The sequence below is a fragment of the Ambystoma mexicanum genome, chromosome 5q, assembly GCF_040938575.1.
Source record: "Ambystoma mexicanum isolate Mex_15411 chromosome 5q, UKY_AmexF1_1, whole genome shotgun sequence".
NCBI classification, from domain to species: domain Eukaryota; kingdom Metazoa; phylum Chordata; class Amphibia; order Caudata; family Ambystomatidae; genus Ambystoma; species Ambystoma mexicanum.
In genome coordinates, this window is record NC_090933.1 from 103,395,020 (window position 1) to 103,415,276 (window position 20,257).

Sequence of the window (20,257 nt, forward strand, 5' to 3'; positions counted from 1 at the left end):
AAATCAATGTTTAGTAGACAAGAGATTACGGTATCCACGCAAGAAAAATTGCTAGATCTAAAGCAAGGTAGTAAAGACCTTTTGACGTATATCACGCCCTTCAAGCAGCTTTTCTCCGAGTTAGGGTGGCCTGATGACTGGTTACTCACATTATTTAGGCGGGGGCTGTCTGAATATCTTAAAGATGAGGTCGCTAAGGTTCCCCGTCCGGCCAATCTAGCTGATGTGGTAACTCTTGTCATGCAAATCGATTACCGCTTACATGAACGATCACATGAAAAGAAGAGAATTCGAGGGTGTTAGGGAGAATTCTCTGTTTAGGCTGAATTTCCCTACCTAGTGAGTCCCCCAGCAGCTTTGCTGGATTTCTGGGGTTTCTTTTTTTTCTCCTGCCAAGAGTGAGACTCTTTTACCCTCACTCTTGGGCATGTTTGAAGTGTGTTTTCTTGGTTAAACCTTGTGTTGAATGGGCTATGGGGTCTTTTACTCCATAGGGCCTCATGTATTTTTGTGATGTGGGTTACACAGCACCCTCTGTGCAGTAACCCAGGGGTGTCTTAGGGACTCCCCAACATAGACTCCATACCCTGGGACTGACTGTCTCCCAGGGCATGTAAAGTCACCAAAGACTTTACTAGTCTTAAATCCTGAACAGAACCAGTACAAACCATCATATTGTGGACGTACTGGCTGGGGCAATTCGATTGCCCCAGGGTCTGTTAGTCGAAGGGGCACGTCTCCGTCCCCCCTGATCGAGTTTTGGCTGGTGGCAGTGGAAACTACTTTTTATATTCAACCGCGAATATTTTCCTATGGGATTTCCCATTGTTTTAGGCTAACACATTTAATTATTTATTTACGGTAGCCTCAAACATACCGCCGGTTTATATATTTATTATTATAACTCCGGTTGGGATTTTTTGCCAAAACTTGATTCTAAAATGGCGTTGGCGTTCGCCTCTGTAACTCTGACCCAAAGTGGAGCCCTTTGTTCCACTTTTGGCGGGCTTCTCCACAGAAGCCCTCCAAAGTGGTGCCACTCTGTCTGGGGTACTTAGGAGGGGTGGAGGGGGATTTAGGCACCCTGGACTGAGTTACCTTGGTAACTCAAGTCGCACTCCGTCCTGATTGGCCCAAGTGGTGAGCCGGCCGGCTCACCACTTAGCATGTTTGAGTGACAGCTAGGCTGGGTGAATGGGGGTTTGCTGCATAAAAGCAGGGCTTTGGGGACTGGAACTTCGGAAGTTGCCACAGGACCAAGAATCCGACGAGGGAAGAGCTGAGCCGACCTGCTACGACGACACCACCCGGTGGAGCCCTGCTGAACCGTCTCACCACTCTTCCCAACGACCGAGGAGAACTCTTAACGGAGTGGCTCCTTCCCTTGACTGGTGGGGACAACCAGTTTTCACCTTCTTTCCGCTTCTTCGAGGTATCTCGTGGCCGCCTTGCCCGTGCCAAGCACCCCGGCAACCGGAATACCACACTTTTACCACAACCGCGAAAGTCGGTACAACCCTTTAACCGGAGGACTCCGCGGCTGGTTTCTTCCCGGGCAGTGCAACGACCTTCTTCTTCTGCTCTTCAGCGAGAACTTCTTCTTCCCTGACCGACGTCGAGCCTTGCTGCCACTGCCTGGAACAACTGCCACCGCTGGAGGATCCTCCCCGTTTAAGGTACCGTGTTCCGCCTGGCTTCCCTTGCCACCGACTGTACGGGGTAGTTTTAGCACCCGGCTTTCGAACCTGGGAGTGCCTGGGACACCCTGGCTAAACTTTCTAAGCCTCTCTAAACTCTTTCTGAACTCTTTTGCAAGACTCTGAATCCCTAATAACTGTGTGATCTTGGGCACATTTTCGCTCTGTCTGCTCTAAGAGTGGGCCCTGCCTAGTGACTTTTGCTCACCTGTGACTTTGTGCTTCTTTGAGCCTACTGAAAGTGTTCTTGACCTTAGAGTGGTGTGTTTATCCTAATTCTGCTCTTTTTCCCTCCCTTCTTTGAACCACTAGAGTGTCATCTAACGTTAAGCACTCACCTCTGTTTGAATTATGTGGTGTTAACCAAGAGTTGTCTACTTAGGAATAAGGGTTGGGACTGCTTTCCATATAACTGTGTTTGAAGTGTTTTACTATATATTTCTAGAGTGTTTTCAACTTATGTGTTCTTAAAATAAATAACCATATACTTTTGAAACCAAGCTCTGGTCAGTGTTTGCTTGTACTTTGAGTACCTATTGTGTATACTTTGCATACTGCCTAACTCTTCTTGAGGGAAGTCTGACTGCTCAGCCACAGCTACCAGGTAAATATGGGTGGTGCAGACTGCTACCAAGTGGGTTTACTGCTATACCTGTAGTCTTAAATCTTTTGCAGTGTTCCCTAAGGGAACTGCACAGGTTTCTGCCTAACAGAGGGATACGGTCCCAACTCGAGTACCATTCAGTAACTAGTAAGCCTGCTGTAACGGATGAACCTATGCAAATCGGAACAGTAAGAGGACTGTTATCCGCTGCTGAGAAAGAGAGAAGAAAGACCTTGGGGTTGTGCATGTATTGCGGGTCCTCATCTCGCGTGTTAAGAGATTGTCTCCTGGTCCCTCCCCGACGTACTCAGGCCGTGGGGTCGGGAAACTTCAAAGCCCTACCGCAAGGGGAACAACGGTAGGGGCTCACAAGTCTGATTCCCCAAAGAGAGTTAACTTAAGTCTGGACACTACAGCAACCACTCAGAATATGGTCGTTATTGCGGTTACCATTATTTTCCCCAAGCAGTTCTTACAAAGTATACCTGCACTAATTGACTGTGGAGCGGCAGGAAACTTTGTAGATGAGCAGTGGGCAAATAAACATGGGATAACCTGTATACCCAAAGCTATGATCACTCCCATCCAAGGAGTCGATGGTCACCCGTTAAGCTCGGGTCCGATCCGTGAACAGACGGAACCTGCCATTTGCCAGATTGCCACACACAAGGAAACCATAGTCTTCGATCTAATCAAAGCGGCCCATTTTCCCCTCATCTTGGGTCTTCCTTGGTTAAGAAGGCATAACCCTTTTATTAACTGGACAGCAGGTACTCTTTTTCTTGGCTCTGAATATTGTGTTAACTATTGTTTATCTCATGAGTCCGTAGGCATGCACATCCCGACTGAAAACTCAAAGTCCCCTTTAGTTTCCACTATAAACCACTTGGAGGTTATCCCAGAATGCTATCAGAAGTACCAGTCCGTGTTTTCCAATCCCGAGTTCCCTACCCTACCACCTCATAGGAGAGATGACTGTCATATTGAAGTACTTCCTGATAAACCTATTCCTTTCGGGAGAATGTATGTACTTTCTCAGCGACAAAAGGAAGTCCTCAAAGAATACCTCCAAGCTAATTTACGGAACAGACTCATTACAGAATCAGTATCCCCCGCTGGAGCTTCACTCTTCTTCATTCCAAAAAAAGATACAAATGAACTTCGACCATGTATTGACTATCGAGGGATCCATAAAATTACGGTGGCAGATAAGTATCCTTTGCCGTTGATCCCGGACATCCTTGAAGCGGTTGGAGGAGCTTCATTCTACACTAAATTAGACCTCCGTGAAGCTTACCATCTCATACGCATTGCCCCGGGAGACGAATGGAAAACAGCGTTCAGAACACCATTCGGCCACTACGAATACCATGTAATGCCCTTTGGTTTGGTTAACGCACCTGCAGTGTTCCAACGCTTTATGGACCATCTTTTTTCAGATATTCTATTCCATTTTGTTATCATCTATTTAGATGACATCTTAATATACTCCTCCTCCCAAGAGGAGCATATCCTACATGTAAATACCGTACTTGAGCGCCTGCAGGCTAATCAGCTTTTCTGTAAAGCCTCCAAATGTGAATTCCATCAAAGACAGGTGACCTATTTAGGATTTGTGATGTCTCCACAAGGCATTTCCATGGATCCAAAGAAGGTCTCTGCTGTATTTGAATGGCTTATACCATCAAACATTAAGGAGATTCAACGTTTTTTAGGTTTCGCCAATTTTCATAGAAAATTCATTCCTTGCTTTTCAGAGATAATACTACCTCTTACTCGACTCCTGAAAAAAGGAATTCCGTACGTATGGGACGATTCCACCAATCATGTATTTCAGACTCTCAAAACCATGTTCACTTCTGCATCCATTTTGATACCTCCAGACCAGACTAAGCAATTTTTTGTAGAAACAGATGCCTCTCATCATGCATTAGGCGCTGTTTTACTACAGCGCAAGGATCAGGGAGATGAAAGGCCAGTCGCTTATCTTTCTAAGACCTTCAATGCCTCTGTGCAGAACTATTCTGTGCTCGAGAAAGAATTGTTGGCGATCAAAAAGGCGTTTGAGGAATGGAGACACTTGTTATAAGGTTCATCCTTTCCCATAGAAGTACGCACAGACCATCAGAAACTCAAGACCATCAGAAACTCAAGGTCTTACAGAATGCGCACATGACTAATAGTCGACAAGCACGTTGGGCATATTTCTTTCTCCCGTTTCGGATTGAATTCACCTTCCTTCCTGGAAAAAAAAACCTAAGGGCTGATGCCCTCTCTCGTAAAGACTCTCCCATCTCTCAATTCAGTCCTGAACCACCATTTCCCAAAGCGAAATTCATCGCGGTCATTACCGACTTTCTACAAGAATTAAAGACCGCATCACCAACTAATCAAGCAATCTGCAGAAAAATTGCATCCACTCACCATCTCGTCCAGAATGTTTCTTACTACTTTTACAAATCCCAGGTCTTGGTGCCCACATTGGAACTTCAACAAGAAGTGTTACGGATGTGCCACGACTCTCGAGCCGCTGGTCATCGAGGTGTTCAAGGCACATTGGACTTGGTACAACGACACTTTTGGTGGCCCGAGGTTCGCACTGACGTGCAAGATTATGTAACGGCATGCATCGTTTGCTCCCAATCCAAAAATCCAAGGACTCTACCTTTGGGATTACTCACCCGGATGCCTGTCCCAGATAAGCCTTGGCAGGTGATCTCTACAGACTTTATAGTAGATCTTCCCCCTTCACATAACAAGACTCGAATAATGGTCACCATAGATTACTTAACCAAACTAGCCCACTTTACTCCCTTGATCAAACTGCCAGGAGCTGAAGGAATGGCTAAGGTCTTTATTTCGGAAATCTTTTCCAGACACGGCTTACCAGATACAGTGGTGTCAGATCGAGGCCCTCAATACACATCGAGATTCTGGGAAAACGTCTGTCAGGTTTTGGGGATCAGGCGGGCGCTCAGTTCTGGATATCATCCGCAGACTAACGGACAGACCTAGCGCCTTAATCAGACCCTGCAGAGCTATTTACGGTGTTTTGTATCAGCTGCCCAGGACAATTGGTTGGAATTGCTACCATTTGCCTACAATAATGCCCGACATTCGGCTCTTCACACTAGTCCTTTCCACTGTTCTTATGGATTTCACCCATCTTTTGTACTTTCTGTTACCAACTCTCCTTCATGCTGCCCAGGAGTGGATGGTCTCATATCTGAGATCCGGGAAGGCCACAGACTTGCTAAGATTTCCTTACAAGCTGCTCAGGATAGAGCCAACATTATTGCAGATAGACATCGCCGAGACATCCCGCCGTTGAAACCGGGAGATTCTGTTTGGTTGGCCTCTCGCTTTCTCCTCTGTCATCTGGTTCCCTCTAAACTTTCCCCCAGGTACTTTGGTCCTTTCAAGATTCGATCTTTGGTGGGTTCAGCTGCTGTCAAACTCGAGCTGCCCCCATCCTGGTCTCGGATACATCCTGTATTCCATCTGTCCCAGATAAAGGTAGCAGTCCAAGACCGATTTCATTGGTCAGATAATACTCCTCTAACTCTGGTTTCTACGGATACTGGCCCGGAATATGAAGTCGCCAGCATCTGTGACTCCCGGTATCACAAAGGGAGATTACAGTTTCTGGTGGACTGGAAAGGGTATTCTCCGGCCGAACAGACTTGGGAACCAGCATCAGGGGTTCACACACCCGAACTGGTTCAACGATTCTTTAGATTTCATCCCGGGAAGCCGGGGTCGCCTCCCAGGTGAAGGGGGGATACTGTTACACATACAAAGAATTGGTCCCTTTGGTTCCGAAACCGACTCTGTGGCTCCGTTCGGAGCGGTAATTTCAAGATGGCGGATCGCAGTACTAGCAGTTCCAAATGCAGCGTTCCAGTCTTCTCACGTTCGCCAGAGGCGCGGTGTACAGCTCACATGATCCCTTATACAGCACGAAGTTTGTCAGCTCTTTGTGTCGTTTCTGTTCTAGCTGATGCTCCGTGAGTTCTCAACTAGATGTTGTTATTCCATTCTACCCTTGGTTCAACCTATCCTATCTTTTAATGGTACTAACTCTGTCTATCATCTACTTCCCAGATTCTTTCCTCAGCTTTCGCGGTTCACCTGATCCATAGGGTTGCTATCCGCATCCCATATCAAGATGCAGTTTCTTGGTCATTGCGCTACAGTTCGGGTAAAAATTAATTTCACGTCTGATCTATATCCTTCGAATCCCTCCGGGCTTCGTAGATTCCTGCTCCTTGTGCTTTACTTACCCTTCTATCTTTTGACAGGATTCTCGCCCTGTAGCCCTCTCTGGCTCCCGCCTCTTTGGCTTCTCTCCAGGTATTCGAGACTCGGCAGGTTTAGAGGTTAGGGGAAGGTCTTACCATTCCTTACCTGCTAATCATCATCTTCACTTACTTCCTCCCATTCACCTCTCTCTGTTGTCATTCTCTCCAGAAGAAGCCTTCCCGAATTTGAACCTCCATTACATCGGTGATGCTGTCTTCACGCTGCATTCAAGTCACTGGATTCCACTTTCGACCAGGGTTTTCTACCCCAGAGGGTTTCCCTGACGAACGCGTACTTCCTCTCGGGGTTTTATTACCGGGCAGAGAGTTGCGCATTGGTCGGGGCGATCCTTGCATTCAGCATTGGCTTCCCATAGAATATTTAAGTCTGCTAAGGTGAGATTTCCATTTGTATCAAACTGTTTATGTGGTAAATTGGTCTTGAACATATAACACAATGTTAATAAGCTTGCCTCTGGCCCCTTCTGGAGGAATTACCTTGGCATCTCTTCTAAGACTTTCCCCAGCCTCTGACAAGCACAATTCATCCTTGACTTCGTAAAAATGATCAATCTTCCTTTCAATTTCCTCTTTTCTGGGCCACCCCCTTACCGTCCATTCCTTCACCCTACTCAGCACCACATCTTCTTTCTCTGCCATCACCGTTTTTTTCCCTTTCCACCGCTCCAAGTTCAATGCTTGCAATAATCATTTCATCCTCCTGCAATGCCCCTTCCGGTTCCCCCATCTCCTCCACAGGTAGCTGTGATAAGCAGTCTGCAACTACATTTTCTCTGCTCGGAACATAGTACATCCGAAAATGGTATCCCTGCAGCCCGAATATCCACCTGGATATTCTGGGAGATCCCTTTGCCCAACCTTCACTAGCCATCATCTGCACTAAAGGCCTATGATCCGTTCTAATCGGGAACACCTGACCCCACAAAAATTTTTTTTGAAGTGCAGCACCACCCAAAATAGGGCCAAAGCCTCCCTCTCTATGACTGAGTAGTTCTTCTCAGCAGCCCTCAAAGGTGTGGTTGCAAAGGCAATAACGTGCTCTGCCTTTCCTGCGTCCACTTGCGAAAGTGATGCTCCCAGACCTAGCAAGCTAGCATCCACAGACAACACCGTTTTCCTGCTGCTCACAAATCCTCCCAATGAAGGTGCACCACCAATACCTTCCTTAATTTTTTCAAAAGCATCCTGACATTTCTTTGACCACACAAACCCAGCACCCTCCTTGAGCAACTCTCTAAAGGGAAATGAAATGGTGGCAAAATTATTCACAAACTTGTGATAAAACTCAGCCATCCCCATAAAGGACCTTAGCTGATCCTTGTCTTGTGGAGCAGGAGCGTTACCAATGCTCTCCACAAGACTGAGTTTGGGAGCAACACCTTGCACAGATATCTTGTGTCCTAGATACTCCACCTCACGTACACCTCTTCTACACTTGTTCTTCTGCACTGTCAAACCAGCCAGTTTCACTCTTCCCAACACACACCTCAGGATTTCATCATGCTGTGCAGCACTCACAGCAAACACCAGTATATCATCTTCTAACACCATCACATTCGCAATGCCTTCCAACACTGTCTCCATGACACGTTGAAATACAGCGGCAGCAATGCCAACCCAAAAGGCATCCTCAGGTATTTAAAAGTTCCTTTTGGTCTGATAAAGGCTGTAACATCTTGGCTCTCCTTGGATAAAGCTACTTGGTGATATGCCGCAGATGGGTCAAGAACGGTGAACCAACTGGAGTCTCCCAACACGGCTAAGGCCTCCGATATAATTGGCAAGGGGTGTCTTTCCACCAGGATGTTTTTGTTGAGGTCTCTGAAATCAACACAAAGTCTCATTCCTCCCTAGCTTTTCGTCACCAAAACCACCGGGGACAGCCATTCTGTTAATTCAATCCACTCTATTACTCCACTTTGCAGAAGATTATTTAACTCTTCGTGTAGTTGCTGTCTCATTTTATATGGAACCGGTCTCACTTTGAGTACTTCGGGACAGGCATTAGATTTCAGCTTGATGGCATGTTCGAAGTCTCTCAATTTCCCAAGACTTTCTGAAAATACCTCCAGAAATTCCGCAGCCCTTCTATCATTCACCTCAGCTATTGAAATAGGTGTTGATGCACTTGCTTGAATTCTCACCCCCAAGCTTCTTTGTTCCTCCCATCCCAGTAGAGAAGCACCTTTCTTTGCCACCAGTATGTTGGCCGGACACACTCTGCCCTTGTAGCTCACACATCCTTGGAATCTCCCCACCAGGTCTATCATACTCTCTCCATAGCCACATGGTTGTACCTGGGCCTGAGACAGGTCCATCACATTTTTATTCAGAGTATATTTGAGAGTATCTTCTGACACAATTGTCCACGGTGAAGCTGAATCCACCTTCGATAATTTGTGCCCATCTATCTGGAAATCATCTACTGGGCCACCTGCCCCTTCGGACAGCGCAGAGATTTCGAAAATATGTTGTGGCTTGTCTTCCAGATTGGGGGTAGTTGAAGAACTTAATTGGCCCCCATTGCTCCCCTTCTGCTCCACCAGGCTGATAGTTGCTTCCTTGCACATATGCGCAAAATGACCTTTCCATCTGCACTTAAAACACTCTGCATTTCTTGCAGGGCAGAATGCACTGTTCGCCACATGTCTGGGGTTCCCACGTCTGAGACACTTATGTCCCCACCATTCTTTCTTTGGTCCGGGTGGTCGTCTTCTTTGAGCTATTGCACATACTTCTTGCCCCCCATGTTTCTCTAGTTTCATCTCTTTCATGTACTGGGTGGTTTGTTCAATGCCCCTCGTTAGCTCCACTGCCTGCTCCAAGGACTTGTCTTTTGCTTGCAACTTCTCTTGGACCCTGGGGTTGTTGGTGCACCTGACTAATTGATCCTATATCAAAGAGTTGGTTAGATCCCCAAAGTCACAGGTTAATGCAGCCACATAAGTCTCTACTGACTCTGCAGATTCATGACTCCTCTGGAAAAACATATGCCTTTCGAATGTGACATTCTTCTTGGGTTCAAAATGCTCTTCAATTCTTTTAATGCCACAGAAAACTCATCTAGATCTGCTCCCTCCTCCAGCAGGTTTGAAAGTCTATCAAATACACAGCGCCCCTCAGAAACCAAATTGTGAAGTAGTAGAGCTTTTTTCCTTGATGGGCTGAACCTATCCCCAGCTATTGCCACCAGATTGGTTTCGAACATTCTTCTCCACCTCTCCTACCTGATTGGTGGATTACCAGGTTCTGCTAGAAACGGGGAAGGAGGTGGAATGGCTGCTGCCATGATCAGTTCTGAACTAGTTGTTCAGTGGGATTGCCCACCTGATGCGTGCAACTGAGCTTTTACTGCTTGCAATATTGTTCTGTACTGCAATCCAGCACTTTATCCCCAAAATTGTGTAACTGTGCCTTTAACACTTACTCAGGATGTCACTTCCAGTTCTTCAATCAAGCCTTTGCTCGAGTTGTGATAGTAACGCTGTCTTTGTTGATGGTATACTGGCAACCGTGATCTCTGGCTTCCCTTTGCACTCTTCCGTGACGCGTTGTGTAACGAAGCAACGCGTCACAATGGCAGGCACTGTATGATTTTCCGCGCACGCGCCGTGCGCGGGCCTGTGTTACGCACAAGTCCACATACATTGGAGGGACCCGCGCGCACCCAGGGCCTACATTTAGGGAACTGGTACCTGCCCCCCTTCCTAGCCCAGCGCGTTCCCTCTGACCTTCCTTCCGCAGCTGCGGTGCCTGTCGCTCCTTTTCCTCCACAACTTCTCACTCGTCTCACACCGGTGACGAGCCCGGGGACTCGCGGCAGCCTCAAAGCTGTCGGTCGCTACCCCTGCACCAGTGCCTGCGTTCCAGCTCCAACTATCCTCGTTGCCAATAACACGGACACCGTGGGTAAGCAGAACAAAGTGATTTATTAAGTGAAACGGAGCGAGCAACAGGAACCCAGCCCAGCCCGTCCCAGCTCAAACTGATCAATGGTTCCAGAACACAATTAGGTTCTGCAACAGCATTGGAACATATACAGAAATAAACCAGACAACAAACACAACAGCATGCCAATAAAGAGGGGCAAAGTCTAAAGTCCCAACGAACAGTGTGTTGACAAAAGTGAACCCGGCAGAGGGATGTCCACAGTGAACTGTGTAAAAAGACATTAATGTTTGTGAACGCCAAGGTGAAAATATCTTTGCAAAAGCCCATAGTGAACCCCAATGAAATATGTATGCAATCAAGAAAACATTGTGAATATAAGCTGGAGTGAACCCGATGGGAGGGAGGCTGATATTCGAGAGGGGTCTGCCCCTAGAAGAGGGGGATCCAGGGGTGAATAATCCTCACCTCAAGTGAAATCTGAAAGGAACTTTTTATTTATGAAATTTGAACGAATCAGGCCCTCGCAAGCAAGATGGGATTGGGATTGGACCTCCTTAAAAACTTTGCTGCTTTTGTTCTTCACTACTTGAGATACTGACACCTAAACATTGGCTTTGCCATCACTTTTTCAGTCTTTTTAAGACTCCTAACTCCCTCCAGATGGTTAACTTTGTGATTTGTGACTCTCAGGGCTATAGGCACCATATCCTTTAGCGAAGGAAGCACTTTTAAAGTGTATGGCCTGTTAGGAAAGATTTTTCTTTTTGTTGCTTTCCTCTAATAGACCTCTGTAGCACCCCTTCCTTTTTTCTTTGGTTTGACTCCTGGCCTGACATTTTTGAGATAAGTAATGCCTTCTGCTTTACTTCCCTTGCCTCTTTGCTCATTCTTATAACTGATCAGTCTATAAGACTATCAGTACTGAAAGACAATGGCCCTCATTACGAGACCGCCAGTAACCCGCTGGTGATATCGGCAGCCTCGCCTTACCGGTACCAGGTGCACAATAGCTCGGTGTTACTGGGATATTATGGGGGTACGGCAGTAGGTACCCATTTCTTGGAGTCCCATACGACTCCATAGAATGGGAACCACTGAAGCACAAGCACCGTTTTTAACTGTGCCGGTGCTTCAGTGATTTTTCTGCCGGTAGTTCACTGCCTGTACCGGCATGCTCAGAGTAACCCAGTCCGGAAAAAATGCCAGAGCCGGTAGTTCCAGCTGTTTTACCTGAATTCTTTCCAGGCTGGGTTACTCGTAATGATGCCCTATGTCTCTTTATGGATTTCTAGTATTTTTTATAACTGCACACATCGCCCTAAAGTGAAGTGTGGTTAGGATACTTTGTATCTTTATAACTTTTACTTTTGGGTTACATTTGTTTCCTGGATGGAGTGTTGGCAGTGGATCTTCTTCTACGTGTTTTGTATTTTTCACTTGTACACATTTGCATTTAATGCAAATGGCTATGGCTACTTTCACTTGTCCTTTTGCACATTGTTCTTTGGCCTTTTTCCTGCTCTCATAGTTGCGAATATGCAAAATATGTCAATCCCTTTCCCGGGGAAAGCTGCTGCTTTCCCGGGCAAAGTAGTAGTTTTTGTGTGAGCCTCGATGTGGACTTGGAACTGTCTGGTCCCAGGACACATGCAGGTGCCTGAATGTCTGTTGCTGGGCAGGTTTTGTGGCCAGTGGCTATCCATGATTGAATAGAAACTATCAGTTAGAATGGTGCAGATCCTTACCATTGGTGGACCTCGTCAAACTTCTATTTCAGATATCAGTTAATAGGAGTACTCCTCCAACCAGTCGGCAGATCATCTTTGGAGCCAAGACCCTTATGAAGAAGTGCAGCCCGCTCACTCTGCTTCCCGATCTCATGAGGACAATGGATGATGCTTCAACCCCAAAACTGGTGGAAATGAGTCTTGACCGCTGCAGCTGTCAGTGTTCTGAGTGCATCCTTGGAACTTGGAGACTCTGTTGCTTGTACCACTAGATACCTGTTCTACATTGTCCGCATTCTTGCATCAAGAGAAGCCGTGAAGGACCTGCTCCTTTATTTGGCGATTAAAAATCACCTATCTCTGCCTGACGGTGGTGGCTCCCATTGCAGTCTGTCTTCTTCACTCCCTGGATGTGTCCTGTGGTTGCATGCTCGGCAGAAGACTTCTCCTTTCGATCCCAAAGGTGTGCAGTTGGAAGGTGCCTGGAACCGTGATTCAAGCACTGTGTGTGACCAAAACTAAATACTGCATAACAAAGTGACCTCTGCACCCTGCGACCTCTGGGCCTCCCACAACCAGACCAAGCACAGAAGATTGTGTCCTGAACGTAATCTGGAACTCATCAGTGCTTGCTGGAGAAATCGGAGTCAGGGTGGTAAGTTAACATACCTGTGTCTTTCCGGCCCACTCAACCCCCGTCTTCCATAGGGTTACATGGGTGTGAAGTCCTGTCCCAATCTCTCTCGTTCCCGACATAGATTGGTGAAGATTTGATCAAGGATCCCTTCATGGACCTACCCTAGTGTAGTGGGAGTGAGGGAGTTACTTTTCTGAACTTTCTATCTTTTTGGAACTTTGAGTCATAACTACTGACATTGTCCAATCGCATAATAAAACCTCCTGAAAAATAAAACTTACATTGTCCAATCGCATAATAAAACCTCCTGAAAAATAAAACTTTGAAACGGATGACCTTTGTGCACAAGGCCCCAAATCGTCTTAGGGCTGAGCTTACTAAGTGCTAGGGAACTGGTTTAGGGATTCTCTAAAGGTGCTACTGTGTTATTTTATGCATCTGACTACTAACCTGCTTTACACTGATTTTAAATCATATGCTATTTCTATCTTCTCCCAAGGGTGAATGTCTATATGCATTTTATTGTAAGTGTGTGACAGAATCTGCCTAGAGGTTTCATTTGCTTATTGTGTATTTTAAATGCCTAAGGAATTATTGTATGTTTGTGTACTTGCCTGTCTAACTGGAATTATTTTGTTGGCTCTGTGTGGTCTCATTCTAGCCCTAGACCACTCACACCCCTCCTAGTCTTAGCCTTGCCACTCTGCTACCTACTAGGATTTGGTTTGGCTAGACCTCAGTGTCTTTCCTGTTCACCATAATAGGTTGTCCTCCCAAAATCCACCCTCAGGGTAGAATTTGGAAATCCATCTCAACAGGCACCATGCCAGATCCAGGTGTTGCATTACATGTAATAAAGTTATGACACAGTATGCAATACAGGATTGTATTTTAGGGTTATATTGATGTAGTCCTATTGCTTTAGTTCAGTAGTGTTGTGGATATCTGAGGCACTCTTACTTTACATAGAACTCAATGCAGATGAATTGGAGCCATACATGACTTGTTCATATATTGCCAGAATGTTATAGCTAGACATTTCATATAATATTATAACTAAAGAACACTGATCACACTTAGAAACGTTTTATATTTGTGGTGTTCCTAACTGGTGTGCTGTTCATAAAATATGTATTTCAGGTCCTATTGCAAGTAAATCACCTTTTATACATCGTAGGTGCCACGCACCAAGAGTCTGCACTAATCATCTGGCCGACGGAAGAGGCCCCAGAACTAGCTTCAACCCTGATCTCCTCTGTAGCAGATAGTGCCACTGATCTGTTCTTGATCTAGCCCGAGTATACCCATGTACAAGGTGTAGCACATGCAAGGGGACGGTTGCTCATCCTGTACTACTTATTTTGCAAATATTCTATGCTGACTTTGCCTTGACTTGTATGAGAATACTTGTATGAACTCCACCTGCTTTTCTTTACATTCATGTATAAGCAGCAGTCATTTGGCCATGTTGACACAGCTATTCCGGTACAATATGTAAAGTCTTCCACAATTTGCTTTTCCTCTTTGCTGTTGATTCCTATGTTCACAGCAGCTTACCATGCTGAAAGGGTGATGTCAGATACCATAACTCGGACCTGGAATAGATTCTTGATCTGGACCAAATGATTACAGCTCAGTGTTCTTCTGGTCCTGTGATCCTGACTTTGAGGTCTGCTAATAGTGGCTTCAAATATTTTCCTCAATCGGGTATAATATAAAGCATGAAATGGAAGCTTGTGATGTCTTCTTTTGTTGATTAATGGAACACATGACATTCCAGATACATTTATTCTTCTCAGGATGGGTAATGGATGAGCACTTCTAGCCTCTGGAGGCTTCTCTGTAGATATACTTTGTGTTGTGTCTTTAACTGTTGAGAGACCCTTGAGGGTTTTCTCACTCCTAAACCACTTGCATCCTCTGTACAGGTTGCCACGGAAAGGACATCACTTGTGTATCCCGACCATGGGGGCGGAGAAGCGAAAGAGGATTTTTTGAGTGGAGGGTCCTTGGGGACTGGGAGTGGGATGCCCCTGGACGAGACATGGTATCCCCCTTTCCCTATTGTGAAATACTTATGTTAACGCAAAGGTTACTTTTACCGTGCACTATCACCACTGGAATGGTCCCCTGGTGCTCTGGCGGATCTGTAAAAGGACAATGTGCAACAGGGAAGCTGTGGGAGCGGTTAGTATGGTGCAGTGGGAATAGGAAAGTGATAGATGATGTTCTATTGGCAGATTCAGTTCGGTTTGCACAGTTCACTGAGCTTAGGTGCGATTTTGTTGTGCATGGTTATGTGTTTGTATGTTGTTACAGTGTGGTAAATTATGTGTGGTTTGCTGTGCAGAGATGTGGTCATCTGAGTTTCTGTAGGAGAAGAGTTTGCAGAAAAATGAGGTTTTAGTATTGGGTTAGCAGGGTTTTTTTTCTTACCTCTTTGCTTTGGTTTCTTCGGTCGGCATCTATGACATGCTGTGTGCTTTGATATTGTTTGGCATCCTAGTTGGTAGGTACGTTGCGGTGTGGTATTTATCTTCTATAGAAGTCTAGTGGCATGTGGACATGGGTCGTGGAAGTGTGTGTCCACCCCACCCTAGGGTTAGAGATGGTTAGGTTATGGGATTCTCCCCCGACTTCTAGTGGGGGGGTCCCTGTCTAGTGTGGTATTCCTCTGTAAGCTCGGCGGTGGGTGTGCATGAGAGGTCCAAAATGTCCTCTCTACGCCTCCCAGTTGGGGATGGTTAGGCAATGGATTGTAGGTCCCTCCCTGGGCTTCCTGTTTCTGACAGAATGTATGATACCTACTCGTTCCCTTCTGATTCTGGAGTGAAGAGCCAAGTTTGTAGTCATTTTCTGAATTCTAGATGATCCCTTGTATTCCATATGTTATTTGATAGGGAATTCCATGTTTTAGGCGCCAGGTGTGAGAAAGATGCTGGATAGTAGATGGGTATTTTCTTCTTTAGGAACTCAGCTCCTCTGCCGTGGATTGTTTTGAACCTTATTCGCTGTTTTATCGGTGTAGTATTTTCAGCGCTGGGCTAATGTGTTCTCTTTGTAGTGGTTTGAGCAGGACTCTGCCTGCTGCGTTTTGGATATGCTGATGTTTCTTTAGTAGGCGTTCTGGCATTTCTAGCTATAGGCTGTTGGTGTAGTCTACTCTGGACATGATGAGTGCGATTATGGTGAGTGTTTTGTGGGTAAAGGAGAGGAACGGTAGGATCCTTTGTACTGTGTGCAGGAGGAAGAAGCATTTCTTGATTATAGCATTTACTTGTGGCTCAAGTGTTAGTTTGTTGTCCATCAGGACTCTGAGGTTCTTACTCTTGTTGTTGATGATGTCAGTACTGTTCCTAGTTCTGTTGGGCATGGGATGTAGTGGCTGTTTTTGGATATAGCCATTATTTCTGTTTCGCCAGGTTTAAGTATGAGGTTGTTTGTGTTCATACAGCCGTAGAGTTCTTGTAGGCATTATTGCAAGTTTTTGTTTTCTTTGCGTGTGTTTTGTACTTTGTAGATGATCTGTGTATCATCAGCGTAGTTGTAGCATGTGAGGCCATGTCTTTTAATGAGCTTGATTAGTGGAGCCAGGTATATGTTGAAGAGCAGCAGAGATGGGGAAGATCCTTGGGGTACTCCACAGGTGGATTCCCTGGGGGTGGATTTGAAGGGTTTGATCCAGACGGTTTCTGTTCTATCTGCTCAGAACAAGTAAGACAGACACAAGTGATCACAGTTCAAGGGTGTTTATTGAACAATGAATGATGTATGCAGGTTGTAAAAACGCATATTGTAAACCTACATCTAAGATGGGAGCAAGTGCTGACCATCAAATGAAAAATAAGGCAGTCCTAGTGGTGTTGTGTCAGATAAGTGGCCTATACTAAGAAACCTATTGCCAAACCTTACGTTTAGTACAAAAAGGGTGTGGGATAGTACTCAAGAAAAGAAAGAAGTGTTTTCAAATAATATGTCAAGATGCTGTAGCCTGGGTCTCCCTTCCCCATGTTTTGAACACAAGGTAAAATGGGAGCTTGGAGCAGAGCACAGTCTCTGCTTCTCCTGCACGAGACAATAGTTCCAATGGCCAAGTCTCCTTTCCTTTCAAAAGTCTCTTGCCTTCGGGGCCTGATGTCTTCAAAAATAACAAAACGATAGTTCCTTTAACCAAATGAAAGTTCATTAGAGTGATAATGATTCACTGCTGGGTCCCCCTCTTCTGGGTGCTGACCCTTCTCAATTGTAATCCACAGTTCAGCTAGGGTGATGGTTTCACCCCTGGGTCCCCCTCTTCTGGGCGCTGACCCTTCACATATCGTATTCCTCAATTTGTCAGTTCCTTTCTTACTTGAAGTTTGGATGACAGCTTCACCCCTGGATCTCCCTCAGTCGGGCTTGGGCCTCTCTTGACTGCTAGTACTTCGGTGATAGCTTCATCTCTGGATCTCCCTCTGCCGGGCTGGGACCCTTCTTCTCTGGCATCCCTTCTTCCAGTTCACTCTTGCCATCTCTTATCTTTTGCTTTCACTTTTCTCAATCTTGGGGGAACAACTTCTCACCCTTGGATCCCCCTCTGCCGGGCTCTGACAGCTCTCGATTCTTAGCCTCCCCTCACCAGGTTTACTGTGGCTCTCGATAAGGGTGATAGTGGCTGACCCCTGGGCTCCCTTCTTCTGGGCGCTGACGCCTCTTTACTTTTAATGTTCTCTTTTTACACAATTCAGTGTTTGCAGGATTCATGCCTCTTATTTAACGTTGCTTGTAGTTCAAAGTCTTTTGATTATAGGGAGTTTTCTTGACCCTCTGTATGACCACTTTGACCTATTTTGCTGGCTGTCCTACGTCCTTCTGGTAATTGTAGTTTTGCTCAGATGGGAATGGACCAAAGTCTCTTGAGTCAGCACCCACGTGGTGCTGGTTTCCCCCTTTAACTCGTCTCCCTTTCCCACTTTTTTCAGTTCATTCAAAGTTCGTTGAACATGGTTCAACCCAGCCCGGTTCTTATCGGTTCTCCCCTCGACTCACTGGCTGTGATGAACTGCTTGGCTTTTCTCTTCGTAGTCCAGGCTGGTACCACGGTCGCAGGAGCTTCCCTCGCTCCTGCTTATCGGCATAGGCTTGCCCTGTGTACCGATGACATCTGCTGCAAGACACTTGTGCTATTGTTCGCGGTTTTAGGCTCTCTTCCACGAAGGGTCCGTGGGTCTGCGATGAAAATGGCAAGGTCACGTCTCTCCTTGCCACCCTCTCGATCCCTGCCACCTTTCTCCTTCTCTTGAACTGCTGCGCTTGATTAGCCGTCTCGTCGTGCTGTCTGTTCTGCTCACCTTGCTTGTCCTGTGCTGTTTTACTCCACCTTTTATCCCTGTGCGGAAAGGAAAGGGCCATCGGTTGTGTGTCGTTCAGGTTAATTGCCTGACGCTGGGGTTGGGACATGTCAAGGGTAACGGTTTTATTACAAGTCCGTTGTCTGGTGTTTCGGAAGAAAATGTTCCTAAGGAAGGGGTTGGAGTGTTGGATAAAGCGGTTGGTAGAGTTTCCATATACCTTACAGGGTCAGAAGGGAAAGAGGTGATACATGGAATTATAACCCAAGGATTAGGGTTTGTGGTGATCTCGGGAGGGTAGGTTTTGTAGGACTTGTGAAATAAACAGGAGGGTTTGTGAAAATTAGGAAAATGGTAATCAGAGGGACAGGATTGGTAGGGTTTGCGGGGTAAACGGGAATAGCTCGGATCGTGAAATGAACAAAGGGGATTGTGGGAATCGTATTTTGTCTGATCAGGTTGGGAGTGCGGAAAATAATAATCAGAGGGACGGAAAGAAGATGGATGGGGAGTATTCAAATGGAGATCGGTGAAACAAGGATTCTGGGAGTTATGCTTTTTGGGGTGCAACCGGGTTTGGGACCTCACAGGATTGATTACGTATAGAGGGGTTGTTGGATTTAGGTAGAAGAGATTTAATGGGAGGAGGTGAGGCAGATGTGTTGTAGCCTATCAAGGCCGTGGGAGATCATTTATCTCTCCTTCTTCCTTGGCATAGTACCACGTCTTGCCTGGGGTATTCCCTCGAGCATAACCCAGGGTTCCCCTACCCAGGTGATCCTCCCTTGCTCGTCAACCCCAAGGGTTGGGATCTGAGAGCGCCAGCCCTCCCCAGGCCACCTGAATAAGGGTTTCCAGAGGTTTACCTTGGAGAATACCCTCCGGTTTATCTCACTTCTGATGATCAACCCAACTCTTCTGTGACCTTTATAGGTTATTGTAAGTCAGCTTCTCTTACTTCCCCACATGTAATACCTGACAGTACTGGGACGAAGAAGAGGCAACTGAGAGCAATGAAGACTGCACTCTTTTACCACTCTGGTACTGGGAAGAGGAAGATGCATGTCCCTTTGATTGTGGTCATGCAGGGTTGATTGGTCATCCACACCTGCAGCCTGTCAAGAGGCTGCAGGTGTATAAAGTGAGACCACCCCAGCAGCAAAGGGAGTGAAAGGAGAAGCAGCAGGGAGGCTGGTGCAAGGAGTAGGGAACTTTATTTGAAAAGCTCGCTGAGACGCTTATGTCAGGAGGTCTATGGAAGCGTGGCGTGGGAGCACAGGCTCTGTGGAGAAGACTAAACATTGTGAAGGGAGCCCTGCGGAGAGGCTGTCACTTTCTCTTGTGGTCAAGGTACTCGTTCCCATGTGTCAGGAGGTCGCCACAAGAGTGCCTGAGGGGCAGGAGTTGGACACCTGACATCACAAGCAGAAGACTGTGCGATCCGCGCTGCTCGGAAAACTGTGAACGCAAGCAGTGAGTTTCGAACAAGTAAGAAACCTGGTGGTGAGCGTTTGAACTCTCTCATTCAAAGGGAATAGTTTCTATCGGAATGGTTGCATGTTTAACGAAACGCGTTTTCAAAAGTCTGAGTGCTGAGCATTATATTTAAAGCAAATTAAAGGATTATTAAACAGTGGGTTGAATTGAAAGTGTGTTATGTATACAACCCATCTTTATTAAATATTGGACTGAATGAAAACTCTACAAATAAGCAAAACTGGTAGATATTGAGTTCAGAAGTGAACGGAACTTCACATTCAAGTAAGGTGAACATATGCTGAATTCTAAAGTGCATGGAACTTTAACATTGAACCAAAGAAAGGGATATTGTATACCAAGTTGTGTGAAAACGACTTATAACAGAAATATACATTGAAAGCAGAATTAAATGAAACCCTAAAGCTTATTCCAACAAAGTCAAAATATTTGCATGAAAACCAACACTAAAAAGAGGGCGCAAGTGTGACAAAGGACCCTAAAAAGAAAAAGGATATTTTTGTGATACTGAAACTAAGTCTTGGAGAAGGGAACCCTGATACTTGAAACATT

The 20,257-nt window shown here is 45.9% G+C and overlaps 1 protein-coding gene across 2 annotated transcripts in view; it reads left to right on the forward strand.

The window, feature by feature from the left end:
- Window positions 1-20,257, forward strand: part of ELP2 (elongator acetyltransferase complex subunit 2) — a 1,316,635-nt gene that overhangs the window by 519,380 nt on the left and 776,998 nt on the right. The window lies entirely within an intron of this gene.